At 35.6% G+C, this 16,031-nt stretch overlaps 2 pseudogenes; both read right to left on the reverse strand.

Annotated features, from left to right (window-relative positions):
- LOC109845914 lies at window positions 551–3,656 on the reverse strand (annotated as a pseudogene).
- Window positions 6,467–16,031, reverse strand: part of LOC109845568 — a 31,154-nt pseudogene continuing 21,589 nt past the window's right edge.

A 16,031-nucleotide genomic window follows, 5' to 3' on the forward strand; every position in this document is an offset into this window, starting at 1 on the left:
CGTGATTTATAATGCTGTGAATAAGCGGTAACCAAGATAGATGGATAACCTGCAAGTGTATCTACTTATTATCAAGCATGCACATGATAGTATCTTACTTACTATATGAATCACCTTTTGTAAACTCTTGAAACGTGAAATGGCAAAAAAAACCTACAATTCAGTCACCTGAGTCGATTGCAAAACTCTTATTAAAGAAAATCTTGAGGCTCTATTAGTTATACACTTTTACAGTTTGTATAGTTGCCTAAATCTCCACGAGGGCTGTTTACTAGTAAACTAGTTCAAGAGGAGAACAATGAATACACGCAACAGTGTTAAAAAAGTACAGGTAAATAAAGTACTCCTCCCATTAATGATAGTTGTCCAAGTCATCCACAAAGAAAAAACCATATCAAAATCATCTATGCACTACATAATTATGCAAAAAAAAATCCATCAAGCTAAAATGAATCAGATAGGTAAACCATACAAATAGAAAAATAGTAGAAGTAAATAAACATGCCTGTGTCACGTAAGGGTTGAAACCTTACCCCAAAGAGGTCACGAACTAAGCTGCAACAGTTGGCCAATCAATATCAGGACATGCAACTTTATGTGCATTGTAGTTACCAACAGCTCCAGCAAACTTGCCCAATATTTGCATTTCTGTAAAGGTCTTCCCTACTTCACTTAGTCTGAAAGCAAAATTTGCCATCTCCTTTCCCAAAGTAGTGGGTGAAGCAGGCTACAAAGGGAGTTAGAAGATATCAGAACTAAACCACATAAACCTATTACAAAAGCAAATCATTTATTCCTGTAGCATAACGATAAAAATTATCAATATGATATTTCAGCTGCTTTGAGCAGTCAACTTAGTATATGTCCACTTCTAATATTGGCCATGTCACGTCCCGGCCTGACGGGCCCATTGGTGCGGTACAAGCCGTGGGACCCAACAAGTGTAACGTGTTGTTTGGCTCAATCTACTGCCAAAATCGACTAACCGATGTTACACTTAAATAATTTAAGCCACTTAAATTCTTACTCATTTCCTGATGTTGGACTAAATAGGAGTGTCACAAACACCACACCTTATATAAGCGACATCCTCATCGTGACATGACAATTGGCACATCCCGGTATCACTAGGTTATGTGGACTCTAGAGCGACATCCTCATCGTGACATGACAATTGGCACATCCCGGTATCACTAGGTTATGTGGACTCTAGAGGCGGCTCCCACCGCACTCACGCAATATAGCACTTAGCCCCGTATAGCACTTAGCTCCACACTTCCGACTCGCAACTGCTATGATACAATTTTGTCAGGCCCCGGGCCGCCGAGCCTATTGGTGCAGTACAACGTGGGACCCACCAAGTGTAATACCTTTGGCTTAACCCACTGCCAAAATCAACTAGCCGTGTTACACTTGAGTCTTGGGCATACCTATTTAAGCAATTAACTTCTCACTCATTTTCTGATGTAGGACTAAATAAGAAATAAAGATATGATTATATTATTTTTAACCTTCAGATTGAAAAGGTTTCATTCAATTTATTTCATAGCATCAAGCTAAAAACTCGTGAAGAAAGGAATGCAGAACATGTCTTGAAAACATATATGAACGAAGATAGACAGTATAATTTTTATCAAACCAGTAATTATACATGATGTATTAGCCCCATGTAGAAAATTTCTGAGTTTCAGCATGTAATCATTATTTAATTATTTCTATATATACCCCCTCCCCCCCTCGAAAAAAAGCTTACCTTTGTATAAAAAATTTTCACCAAAATGACCAGCCAGAAATCTTTGAGTTATTTCAACCAAAAAAATTCTACCACCAAGACATTAGGGAAAAATTCTTAGTGGAATATTACCCTGTGCAATTTAGATTAGGTTTAACTTTTTAAACCCAAGAGTACTTTGTTTTTCTTTGTGTACTCCCACTTCTCTAATCCTTCTCTAAACGTGCTCTTGTCAGTTGCATCCCTTCTCCATATGGGATAAATCTCATTAAGAATTTAGGATTGCTAAATAAATTAGTTCATGGAAATGAAAAAGAATTTTTCATTTTCCTTGAAGCATTCTCTGCATTTTCTTAGTCTAATAGCTTCTGGTTCTTTTTTTTAAATCAATATATACAACAAACTATGTCCTTCTATGTGTAAACACGAATAAAAGGGAAATATAAGTTTTTCAATTAAGCTTATATATCATTAAAGTTTTTGTAGATAACATCTGATCAACAAAAAGTTAGTATTCTGTTATAACAAGAGTTGCCTCTCATCTACAACTGAAAATACCTATCCATGAGTGCGAGACAACATGGAGATATGAGCATTTTCCTTCGCTAATTTGTATATTGCATTCAACAACTCAATCATCATAGGAAATATGGCAGTGTTGAATGACTCCTTCAGTGCCAATGCATGGGCTAAATTATTTATATCCTCTGATGTACAAGCAAAATGAAAAAGATCCAGTACCTAAAAAAGAATTTTGTAGAATCTGATGTCAAATAGTAAGCATCAAATGAAATCTTTGAAACCATAGTTAGTCGTAGTTATAAAAAGAGGAAGCATAGAGTACCCACAACAAGGAACGTCCAAAACTCACCTCAGCAATCTCAGCATTGGATTGACATTTCTGTTTCAAGAAGTATTCAACTGCCTTAACATCATGGTTAGTTACTTTTTCAAACTTTTTCACTTCCAGAGCATCAGCTTTGCTGAAGCCACTAACTATACTTTCTAAATAAGACCTGGCATTCTCGCTAAAGCTTTGAACCTCCTTGATTTTAGGTATTTCTGATAATTTTAGCAACCATTTTACCTAAAAAAGAATCGCTTAAGATTAGCATTTTGCAATAAGTAGCCAACATGAAAATATAACTACAGTGGCCAGCATTGTCAGATCATAATGGGTAATGGAGAAAGAGGTAAACCTTTTTTACTTGTAAGTTACCTCTTTCTCCATTACCTAAGACATGACTACACTATGACAAGTTTTAATGAAGACTGCTACCTATATCAAAGCAGAGGCTAGACGTTTTGTCAGATTGTAAAAGAAAGCACGCTAATAAGCATGACCTAAATAAACAATGTTCGATGGACTCATACAGAAACTGCTAATACTACATCATATGCAAATTTATTTGAAGAGCAGTACTATTGTCAGATATGCATATCAAATATAAATATCCCAACGGTTCACAGAACATTTTAGGCACAACTTTAAACCTTTTGAACTAACTAAGGCTTTAAACCTTTTATCTAAATACTTGAGACATATTATGCTTTGTAAGCTAGACAAACAAGTATATCCAATCAACAACCATAGTTTCTTCATGCTTTACCAGAAACATTTCTTTATCATTCGCTACAAAAATGATTGTATAATCTACATTTAAATATGAAACCATTATTCTTAAAAAAGACATAATGTAAGACTAACACTGTGCACTGGTGTTGAATAAAAAGGCATTGATTAAATATGCATTCTTGTAGGAGAATTTAATGAAAGTTACCTTGACCATTACACGGTAACGGGTTAACCCATATTCACTAAAGAATGGGTGACTTTCTGCAAATATCGGCCATCTAAAGGTGATAGAGCCATAATGCTAAGAGATTCAAGATCGACAACCTCCTCTTCACGATGATGCTCCATCTAAAACATTAAAGTTCACACCGCCAAAACATATTCAACTAGTTGTCCAAATATGAGAAAAGTTAAAGAAAAATGATCTCCAAAAAAATTAGATCATTCCGGATCAAACTTAATCATCATTGAAGACTCATAAGCCTAATTATTGGATTGAATACAACTCACTATAAATTGGGGACTGTCAAAGGATCATCTCAATTTATTTTAAAAAATTAAGAACTTGAAATTCAAAATACAATAGTGGAAGCCCTACATTACAAATCCAGAAGAAGAAAAAAAGTGACCTATAGCATATGATATTTATTATTTACTAAAAGTTTTATGCTCTATCCCAAAATATTCCCCCCCGTAAACTTATAATAAATCCTATTTTATTCAAAATCCAAAAGATGCCACTTTTGAAACATTTCAAGATTCTAGTATATCAGATTTAAGAATACTTAACAACAAAATAATCACAAAAAAGCAAAAAACAAGCATGTAGTCAATAAAAGGTAGGGCTAGTGTTCGTGAAAAATCCCCAGCCAGGAAACCAAGAATGGAGATCTTTATCTTCGTAGTCGTGACTCCTTCTGAACTGCTCAGCGAAACCCTAAGTGGTTCGAATCCCCGAGGAGGGTTGGGCTGAATCCGAAACCTTAGCTGGCCTAATTGTCTGCTAATCAAAGTCAAAGAGGGAGAGGAGGAAAAGGGCGGCAAGAAAGCGAACGGGGCTCAAGGGGGGTGATAAGAGCATTTCCATGGAGTTGCAGACAAGATTGAAACCCTAACCCTAGATTTTTAAAGGGGCAATTTGTTCGAGGTTTAGTGGAGCGGGAAAAAGGAGCCGCCTTTTTTTAAGGAATCGGAGAGAGCGAGGAGTGAGCGCCTTGATTCATTTTATACGTGTTTCCTGTGGAGGTTAGGTTCAGTTCATCAGATATTTTCTTTAAAAGGAAGGTAAATGATGGATAATCTAATAATGCATATAGATTTTTGGCAAAACTTTGTTGTAGGTCCCTTATGTGCTAGCCAAGTATCTTTTCGGTCCTTTCGGATCATTAATATTTGGAAGTCGTCAACCACAGTCATTAATATTATCAATGTCATCAATCTATGTTCTTTTTGTAAATTTTTGTAAAATAGTGTTGAGGATATCATATAGCTGTCACGTTAGCAAAAATTAGTTACAAGTTTCATACAAACGTGTATGTTGAACTTGTGATTTCACTAATTTTTTTGCTGAACATGGCAGGGTCAGATCATTGTCACGTCAGCAAAATCTGATGATGAATGTAATGTTAACAATCACCACTGTTAACTTTCATCAAATATTAAAGATGCTAACAGTATTTGGGTGGTAGTGGTACATTCCGTTATAAGTGAAAGAAACTTTACTTGTAGAAATAATCAGGCTGTTTTTTGTATGTCCGCTTGCTTACTGCAATACAAATAGATCATTTTTCTTTTTTCTTTTTTTCCTTTTTTCTCTTTTTTTCATTTCTCAAAACTCTTCATACTTATCATAATAATAGTTGCATGAGATCCCAAGCTATAGGCACTATTTCTCAGAAAAGAACAGAATATTAAGCTGATGAAACTTAAGTTAATTCAAGTAGTAATGAGCAAAACTTGATATAATAGTTATCACGAAATTCAACAGAACAATAAACTTTTTACTGTCAATAGGTTTTGCCAAATATTTACTCTTCGAGTTCAAGCAAACTATACTCTTTGGAGGCACATTAGAGAAAGAACTAGAATGATTTTTGTAAGTGATTTTTGTTTTTGCATATTTAGATGTTGATTTTGCATATTTTGATGTAATTAGAGCATATTTAGATGTTGATTTTGCATATTTTGATGTAATTAGAGAAGCAACTGTATTTTTTGGATTTGTATTCTCTTTACTTATGTGATAATTAAACAATTGATGTAATTAGAGAAGCAACTGTATTTTTTGGATTTGTATTCTCTTTACTTATGTGATAATTAAACAATGTCTAATTCTCTCAATCCTTACCACGTATCTCAATTCTTATAGACGAGATCATGCCACATAAAATTTCCACTGGATATTTTGATAGTTGTTTTTTTAAGTGTACTAGTAGTTTCAAGACTAAATAGATGTTAATGATTGAGAGAGTAGAACAGGACAACAACTAACTGCATCTAAATATGTAAAAAACAAGAAATCTATGTTGTGAACAAAAAGAGAATACTACGGTAGAATCGTCCCACCAATACCAGTATACCAAACACAGGTTTGTTGATATTTATAGATTCAAGTACCCAGATACTTTATTTCAATAAAAAGAACACAAGAATATTGTTCAAATCGCATAAACAAGAACTACTATTGCATCCTGCGGAAGGGGTAGCAACCAAAAATCAATATAAATATAAGTGTTGAGGTAAACAAACCTGCGGAAGGGGTAGCAACCAAAAATCAATATAAATATAAGTGTTGAGGTAAACAAACTTCAAGTATTTCAAATGAAAACAAACATCAAGGAGACAATTGACACAAGGGGGAAAAACCTTCATGGGGGCATAAATCCAATAATCAAATCCTCCAACTTACAATATAACAGCAGAAGCATTATGATTCCTGTATGTTGATCACAAATACAAGTACCAGGAGAATACAAAATACAATTGACACAAGGAGAATACAATGAACTTAGCAATACATGGAAGCATACCCGTGTTGCTTCTCCAGAATCCATTTCTAGTATTTGAAGCCTCCTTCTTGCAATTTTCATCCTCCAGACCATTAGTAAAAGAACCAAATGAAACTGATTGCACTGGTCTAAAGATCACCCAACAATGCTACAAGCTTATTCAATTTCGTTTTCCTTTTGTTAATTTACCCTTGCAAGCTTACACAATAATACAAACACAAACGGTTTGTGGTATCAACTGCCTTTGCTCATAACGAAAATGCAAAGGGGAAGTAACATGAACCACGAATAGTTCAATTAGTAAAATTTTCATCTCGTTCATTCAACGTTTGTTTCAACGGCTATAAAAGCCTGAACCCATTCACCAAATCCACATGATCGTCGATAGACTTAGACAACTTCTCTGCTTCTCCAATGTATGACTAGGGAGTCAAATTCAAGAGAATGCTCTTTGCTTCTTCTAGCAATTGCAAGCCATTAGTGAACTTTTGAATGCTCTCCTTGCTGACAACTCTTCCTCTGGTGAGATCCTTCAGCTTCTCATATGCCTCTGGGACATTGTATCTGCGCATAACCTAATGCAAGAAAACAAGAGAAGTCCATCAGCAACAAGGGTCTCTTTTATTCTTTAATATTATTGGTTATTTTGATGTTGGTTGAGCAAATGATACTCTTGATAGTGTCTCGTTGGAAGATATTGTACTTTTTTTGGAGGAATATGGTGATCTCACGATGAAGCAGACTATCGTGCCATGATTTATTGCTAAGGTTGATTATCAAGTTATGGCTCTCGCTGCTTAAGGGATTATGTTGATTAAATACCTTCATCAGGAGATAGGTGTGTTTCTACCTTAGGCTATGGAAATACATCGTAATAATCAGGTTCTGGCGTATATTGCCAATGGTACAGACTAAATCTCATGAGAATAGGAAGCATACATAAATGTTGATTGTCACTTCATTATGAAATGATATTGAGCAAAATGTCACTTCACATGTCAATTCAGACAGATAGGAAACGGTTTCGCTAAAACATTACCTTTTTTTTGGGGGGTTGGGCGGGAGGAAGGGGAAGGGAATTTTTTGCTTAGATTTAACTAGCTAAAAATGACAGGTCTATATGCTCCTCCAGCTTAAGAAGGAATGCTAGAATAATAGTTCGTAACTAGACCATCATTGAGACTTAATCTAATTATATTCTATTTGTTTTCGAGTGAAAATACCCCTCTCTTGGATTGTCATCTTTCCCAATATATAGTCAAAATGCTGGGGGAGGTGGAATTAGATATCCTATATAAAACCTTCAAAAGCAATACAACATACAAGCAGACCTTTGATATTATATCATATAACCAACAAAAGCAGAAAAAAGAGAAATTATACAAAAGCAGTCATAATAAAGTCTATGCTGAATATTTTTTTTCAACAATCACATGGGCTGCTGCAGCAACCATGTTTTTAATTTTTTGTCAAAAGTTATAGGCCCCACTGAAGAAAATTTAAGACGTGAGTCCCACGAGTATAGTAAAATATTATTATTTTATTAGTGCATATTATTTTCCCAAACGCTATAAATAGACCCTAAATCCTTAAGGAAAATTTATTCCAAAAACAACAATCAACATATACAGATATATATTGTCACGCCCCGCTTCCCAAAATACCCAGAAATCAGAACGTGAACAAGCCCGCGACGTATTAGATTGAGAAGAAATATACACTATTAATTTTTTTCTCTTTTCTTTTCTTCTCAATCCAATACGCTAAGCATCAAAAAATATAATATACGAAGTCACAGGTCCCCGATCATAATAGCAAGAATATAAAGACAACTCAGAATAAGGAATAGACATATCATCAACAGTAAATCGTCCCAGACATAAAATATGGATCAATCATACCCTTATTACAAAAATGGTCCAACTAGGAATAAAATACATAGTCCATAATAAAAAGTACTGATAAAATAACTAAATTCATCATCAAACTAAAGAAAAACTATAAAAGAGTTCTAGTGCTTATCAGCTAATACAGAAGAAAACTACTACGCTTCAGCTTGTTCTTCTACTCCACTTGCAAGGCTCTCCTACTGAAAATCATCTGGCTCCTATACGATTCCGAACTAAGGCTGTCTGTCTCCTAAATCTGACGTACACCCAGAAAATAGGAGTATGTCAGCGTGTATACACACGGCAAGATCCCCCAAGGCAGGAACAAATACAATAACGGTAATGATAATATATGCATGGTCAATGCGATAACAAAAATAGAAATAGAACATGTGATGATAGTAATAACGATAGAGGCGTGCAACTGGAATACTAATAATCAGATGAATCCAAAAATCAACCAAATAACAAGATCATGCAGGTAGCGATCAGAAACCATCCAAGCAACAAGATCATACAATAGATGGGATTAATACTTAAAAATCTACAACAAGAGACGTAGTACGTCGAGCGAAATAATCCAAACAAGGAAACCCTCATGTATATACCATATATCTCAATTTGTAGATAATTAAATATTAATCTCGATCTATGTATGAAAGAAATACAACTGATCTATATCTTACAAGAATCCATAAATCCTAACCAAAGTGACGACACCGATTCACTTTGATCAAACAAGCAACCTGAGTGGTGACACCGATCCACTAGTAACAAGTCATGTAACTAGTCATCCTATAACTGGTCACCGGTTCATATCTCACATAGAGTCAATGCTCATATCATCGGATAACTGACTGTTCGCATATCCCCCACGTGCATCCAATCAAATAGATTCATGAGCCAAAGTAGCGACACCGATTTACTTTGACCCAACCAACCAATAAATTTCAAGAATCAAAGTAGCGACACTGATCTACTTTGACCCAACCAATGAGCCCCAGTGGCGACACCGATCCACTGTGACTCAACAAACTAACCAATCCTAGTAGCGACACCGATCCACCGGTACGAACCTAGAAGATATATCAACAGTCTTATCTGATTACATAAATATAAACTTTCCCATCCCAATTCTTCTCATTTTCTAAGTCAACAATCAAGGTCCACAATAGCTATGGTTCACAACCTAAACTCAGTCAACACACCCACACATGTCACTAGGTCTATCCATGACGCACGAGGTCACTAAGTCATCAACTACTAAGGGTTATCAATCACAGCATGAAACAACAAGTAATTAAGACTAATACCATATCATAAAGATTATAATACATGATTAGAAACTATGAACAATTCGTTATGCATGAACAGTATAAGAGGGATCACAATTTGTAATTATTATACACATGAAATGTCGACACTACTCCCAAAAATCCTACGATTTGTCGGGTCGGGTCTCACCGGCCTTCGAGTTGACTTACGGCGTCAACTCAAAGATCGGTCATCACACTCCGTCTTTCGTATCGACTCACGCGTGTCAACACGTCAGGTCGGATCAACTCAGGCACTGTCCAAACAATATTCTTCCCAAAACATGTTATTCTTTTTCTGTTCTTTCTTTTTCTCTGATCATTTCATTTTGTTATTAATTTCAGTAATCAGTAATTTCATATATATCCCAGCAAATAATCAAAATAATTCATCATAGATATAAATATTAAATTGACGAGGCGAAGAGCAAGAGGGATCTTGCCTCGGGGTTCGTCGAACGATTCAACGTCGACGGTGTGGGATCAGATCCGGCGTGGGGGCACGACGGATTTGGCGAACTCGGGCTTGGCTTAGGGCGGAGCTCGAGGAGGTGGATCTGGCTGCGGGCGAAACGACGGCGGTCAGCATCGAAGGAGGGGTGCTGGACGAGGGGGAGGCGCTGGTCGGGGACTGTTGGCTAGTGGGATCTCGACGGGGAGGAGAGAGGGGGCTGAGGGTTGATGGGGGTGACGTTGGGCAGCTCGAGAGAGGGTGAAGGCAGCGGCAATGGGGTGGTGGTGTAGGCTCAAGGCGGCAAAGTGGACAGAGATGGGGGCTGTGGCGGTGGAGGTAGCTGGGGCTGCGGATCTGAGCATGGCTGCGGCGGTTTGGAGGCGCTGTGGGGCGCGGCTCAACAGCGAAGAATGGGGGCGGCGGCTGCTTTTCGTGAAAGAGAGAGAGGAGAGAGAGAACCCATATACATATATACATATTTATATAGAGAAAATTAGGGTTTTGGTATTTAACTAAATAATTAAAATAATTAATTATGGGTACTTAAAAAATTAACTAATTACAGAATAATTATCTACAAATAGTAACGTACATGTCGTGTTAATTCAACAGTTGATACGAAATAGTCGAAATATACCCATATTGTATAATTAAACGAGAATAATTCATAATAAAAATATTTTCTTAAATTTAAAATCAACTAATTATGGGACAATTACGTACACAGTAAAACGTATAAGTTATACTAATACGACAGATAATATGTAACAGTAGAAATAATACAGCAAATTATACAAATAATACATAATTAATAATACAATGTATTATACAAAAATATACATAATAAAAAAATAATACAACATATTATTTAAAATGACATGTAACAGCATCGGTAACGCAACAGATAAATTCCATAAATTTTCACCATATAAAATTAATTTATAAATATTAATATCATTTAAATAAATATAAAACCTAGACTTTAAATCATAGAAAATTATAGAAATTCAAGAAAAATACAAAACTCTTTTAAAAATCATATTTAAATATTTTAAAATACTAAAAAAATTATTTTAACTAGTATCAAAATTCATGGTCCTTACATTCTACCACCCTTAAAACAAATTTCGTGCTCGGAATTAATACAAAAGTAATGTACAAAAATCCAATGACGGAGATACGGAACTATATCCATATGCAGAGGAGAATGTAAAACAATAACAACGTAAGGTAAGATATAAGATGTGACATTTTATATATAGAACAAGAATTTAACATGTTCATGCAACGAATAGCAGATAACGAAAACACATTCGTAAGCGTAAAATAACAGGACGCACGAAAATGAAATACTAAGGAACATGAATAACTATGTATAATACAACAACAATTGAAATAGTTAAAGAACAAGCAATAGAATTCACTTATTAAAGTAAAATATACGCAATCCAACAAAAGAGAAAAAAGAAAAAAAACAACTAATAAACAAAACGCCGACAATATGCAAAAGTTGTAACTAAATAACAACGTAATCCCGAATAACATAGTTAAACTAATAATTTAAATTGAAAATAACATAAAACACATACAGGAAAACATATAACTTGATAAATAACCAACAATAACGATAACATAATACACATTGATGAAAAGTACAATGTGACCAAAATTATGTAATAACACACAAAACACACCAACTGCAAAAATAATATGACTAAATACGTAACTAAAACACAATATGTAAATCACGAAAATCAAAACTAAACAACGCACACATGGTAACAACCGTATACACAACTATAAAGTCATAACTCCACACCCTTACACCGCAAAATAGCAACACTTAATCAAGAAAATATAAGAATACAACGATATTGGCATAATATGATCTACGACAATACAAAATTGAAAGAAACAAAATGGAAGAGTAGCATGATGTAAAATAACACAAGTCAAAATAATAAAAAATACCAATTGACAAAGAAAACATAATTGAAGGACTCAATGCATTCAAATAAGTAATGTACAAATTGACAGTATAAAACTCAAAATAAATTAACACATACAAACAAATTGACAGTATAAAACTCAAAATAAATTAACACATACAAAAATTATGTAATACATTAAAACATGAATTATGAAAGGTAAAATGGATTTATAACAAATAGAAACATAAAAAGAGCATAATTTCGTAAAATAAAACATCGATATATTTTAGATACACAGTTGATACTAGAAAGAATGAATGACTACAAATCAATAACATCGTAAATATAATAATCTAAGTGAATACACTATAATGAAAAGAGAATAATAATTATAAAAGAATAAAAAGTAAAGCACAACACAAGTAAGCGAAAATAATGAATAGAGAATGAGCAACAACTAATAACACAATAAAAGATATAATGTCTAAAAATATCATAAAATAAATACTAAAAATAACACGCGTATACAATGTATTTTGTTTCAATGACAAAACAATACATATTGAAAACGAAGCAAATAACAACAAATATACAAATACGCTATAACAACCATGAATAAATACTTTACATGCTCATAAACGTTATTTAGAATAATCTTTTATTAGTTATGAAAGAATAATAACCAAGATACGAGATAATGTAACAAATATAGATAATTAATAACTTAACTCCAAACTTTACAATATGAATAAATGCTTGAATATCAAAATAGAATTACATAGCTCTTAAAAATAACAAAACCAATGCGAACATACTAAAATAATCTAACAAGACAAAACTTACTGATAAGAAACTATATACTAAAAATGTAAAGGATAAGAATATAATACATATGTAGAATATTAAATTCATGAACTTATTAAAGTATATTACAAAACACGAACAATATACAATAATCTAAATATAAGTAAATAATAGATGATATGACAGAAAAAACATACTCATACACAATATAGATATACAAAAGTATAATTAAACGCAATAAAAAATCTAAATATCAAATATGATATGCGATGTATATGTGAAATCTAATGAAATGATTTAAATAATTGAAAATATATAAGTAATGATATATATTTTTAATGAAAAACACACAATATAATACTATGTATCATACATAAAATAATATAATAAATAATATAGAAATCAATACAATTAAATGATATATAAGTCAAATCAAAGAAAACATAGTTGTAAAAATAATAACGCATAAAATAAGGACCAGTACGGGAAAGAGAGGTTATACAAGGAGAGGGTAATCGTGAAGCGATGGGACAGGACCGTGGAAAACTCTGGAGTCAAAGAGTGATAAGATGAGGACGAAACAAAATCTATCAAGAAAGTAGGATAAGGGCTCAAGAATAGTCTCACAGATGAAATCATGATATGCGTCTAAATTGTCTGTTATATTCTCGCTAGTGGAAACTCGGGACCGGGACCGGGACCTGCATGGGCCACCACCAAAACCTGTCACGCCACGCTTCCTAAAATACCCAGGAATCAGAACGTGAACAAGCCCGCGACGTATTAGATTTAGAAGAAATATAAACTATTATTTTTTTCTCTTTTCTTTTCTTCTCAATCCAATACGCTAAGCGTCAAAAAATATAATATACGAAGTCACAGGTCCTTGATCACAATAGCAAGAATATAAAGACAACTCAGAATAAGGAATAGACATATCGTCAATAGTAAATCATCCCAGACATAAAATATGGATCAATCATACCCTTATTACAAAAACGGTCCAACTAGGAATAAAATACGTAGTCCATAATAAAAAGTACTGATAAAATAACTAAATTCATCATCAAACTAAAGAAATACTATAAAAGAGTTCTAGTGTTTATCAGCTAATACAGAAGAAAACTACTACGCTTCAGCTTGTTCTTCTACTCCACTTGCAAGGCTCTCCTACTGAAAATCATCTGGCTCCTGTAGGATTCCGAACTGAGGCTGTCCGTCTCCTAAATCTGACGTACACCCAGAAAATAGGAGTACGTCAGCGTGTATACACATGGCAAGATCCCCCAAGGTAGGAACAAAAACAATAACGGTAATGATAATATATGCATGGTCAATGCGATAACAAAAATAAAAATAGAACATGTGATGATAGTAATAACGATAGAGGCTTGCAACTGGAATACTAATAATCAGATGAATCCACAAATCAACCAAGTAACAAGATCATGCAGGTAGCGATCAGAAACCATCCAAGCAACAAGATCAAACAATAGATGGGATTAATACTTAAAAATCTACAACAAGAGACGTAGTACGTCGAGCGAAATAATCCAAACAAGAAAACCCTCATGTATATACCATATGTCTCAATTCGTAGATAATTAAATATTAATCTCTTTCTATGTATGAAAGAAATACAACTGATCTAAATCTCACAAGAGTCCATAAATCCTAACCAAAGTAACGACACCGATTCACTTTGATCCAACAAGCAACCCTAGTGGCGACACCGATCCACTAGTAACAAGTCATGTAACTAGTCATCTTATAACAGGTCACCGGTTCATATCTCACATAGAGTCAATGCTCATATTATCGGATAACTGACTATTCGCATATCCCCCACGTGCATCCAATCAAATAGATTCATGAACCAAAGTATCAACACCGATCTACTTTGACCCAACCAACCAATTAATTTCAAGAATCAAAGTAGCGACACCGATCTACTTTGACCCAACCAATGAGCCCCAGTGGCGACACCGATCCACTATGACTCAACAAACTAACCAATCCTAGTGGTAACACCGATCCACCGGTACGAACCCAGAAGATATATCAAAAGTCTTATCCGATTACATAAACATAGACTTTCCCATCCCAATTCTTCTCATTTTCTAAGTCAACAATCAAGGTCCACAATAGCTCTGGTTCACCACCTAAACTCAGTCAACACACCCACACATGTCACTAGGTCTGTTCATGACGCACGAGGTCACTAAGTCATGAACTACAAAGGGTTATCAATCACAGCATGAAACAACAAGTAATTAAGACTAATACCATATCATAAAGATTATAATACATGATTAGAAACTATGAACAATTCGTTATGCATGAATAGTATAAGAGGGATCACAATTTGTAATTATTATACACATGAAATGTTGACACTACTTCCAAAAATCCTACGATTTGTCGGGTCAGGTCTCGTCGCCCTTCGAGTTGACTTACGGCGTCAACTAAAAGATCGGTCGTCGAACTCCATCTTTTGTATCGGCTCACGCGTGTCGACACGTCAGGTCGGATCAACTCAGGCACTGTCCAAACGATATTCTTTCATAAACATGTTATTCCTTTTCTGTTCTTTCTTTTTCTCTGATCATTTCATTTTGTTATTAATTTCAATAATCAATAATTTCATATATATCCCAGCAAATAATCAAAACAATTCATCATAGATATAAATATTAAATTGATGAGGCGAAGAGCAAGAGGGATCTTGCCTCGAGGTTCGTTGAACGATTCAACATCGACGGCGCGGGATCAGATCCGGCGCGGGGGCATGGCGGATCTGGCGGACTAGGGCTTGGCTTAGGGCGGAGCTCGAGGAGGCGGATCTGGCTGCGGGCGAAACGACGACGGTCGGCGTCGAAGGAGGGGTGCTGGACGAGGGGGAGGCGCTGGTCGGGGACTGTTGGCTAGTGGGATCTCGACGGGGAGGAGAGAGGGGGCTGAGGGTTGATGGGGGTGACGTTGGGCAGCTCGAGAGAGGGTGAAGGCAGCGGCAATGGGGTGGTGGTGTAGGCTCAAGGCGGCAAAGTGGACAGAGATGGGGGCTGTGGCGGTGGAGGTAGCTGGGGCTGCGGATCTGAGCATGGCTGCGGCGGTTTGGAGGCGCTGTGGGGGTGGCCGACGAAGTGCTGGCGGGTCACGGCGAGGGCGTCGGCGGCTTCGAGCTCGAGTTCGGCGAGGTGGCTGGACAGGAGTTGGGGTGACGGGAGAGGACGAGGAGGTGGGGTGGCTGGCCGGAGGAGGGGAGCTCAGGGAAGGAGCTCGGCTGGCAGATCTCGTGGCTGAGGAGACGAAGGCGTGGATGCA

Source organism: Asparagus officinalis, chromosome 6 (assembly GCF_001876935.1).
Source record: "Asparagus officinalis chromosome 6, Aspof.V1, whole genome shotgun sequence".
In the NCBI taxonomy this organism is placed as follows: domain Eukaryota; kingdom Viridiplantae; phylum Streptophyta; class Magnoliopsida; order Asparagales; family Asparagaceae; genus Asparagus; species Asparagus officinalis.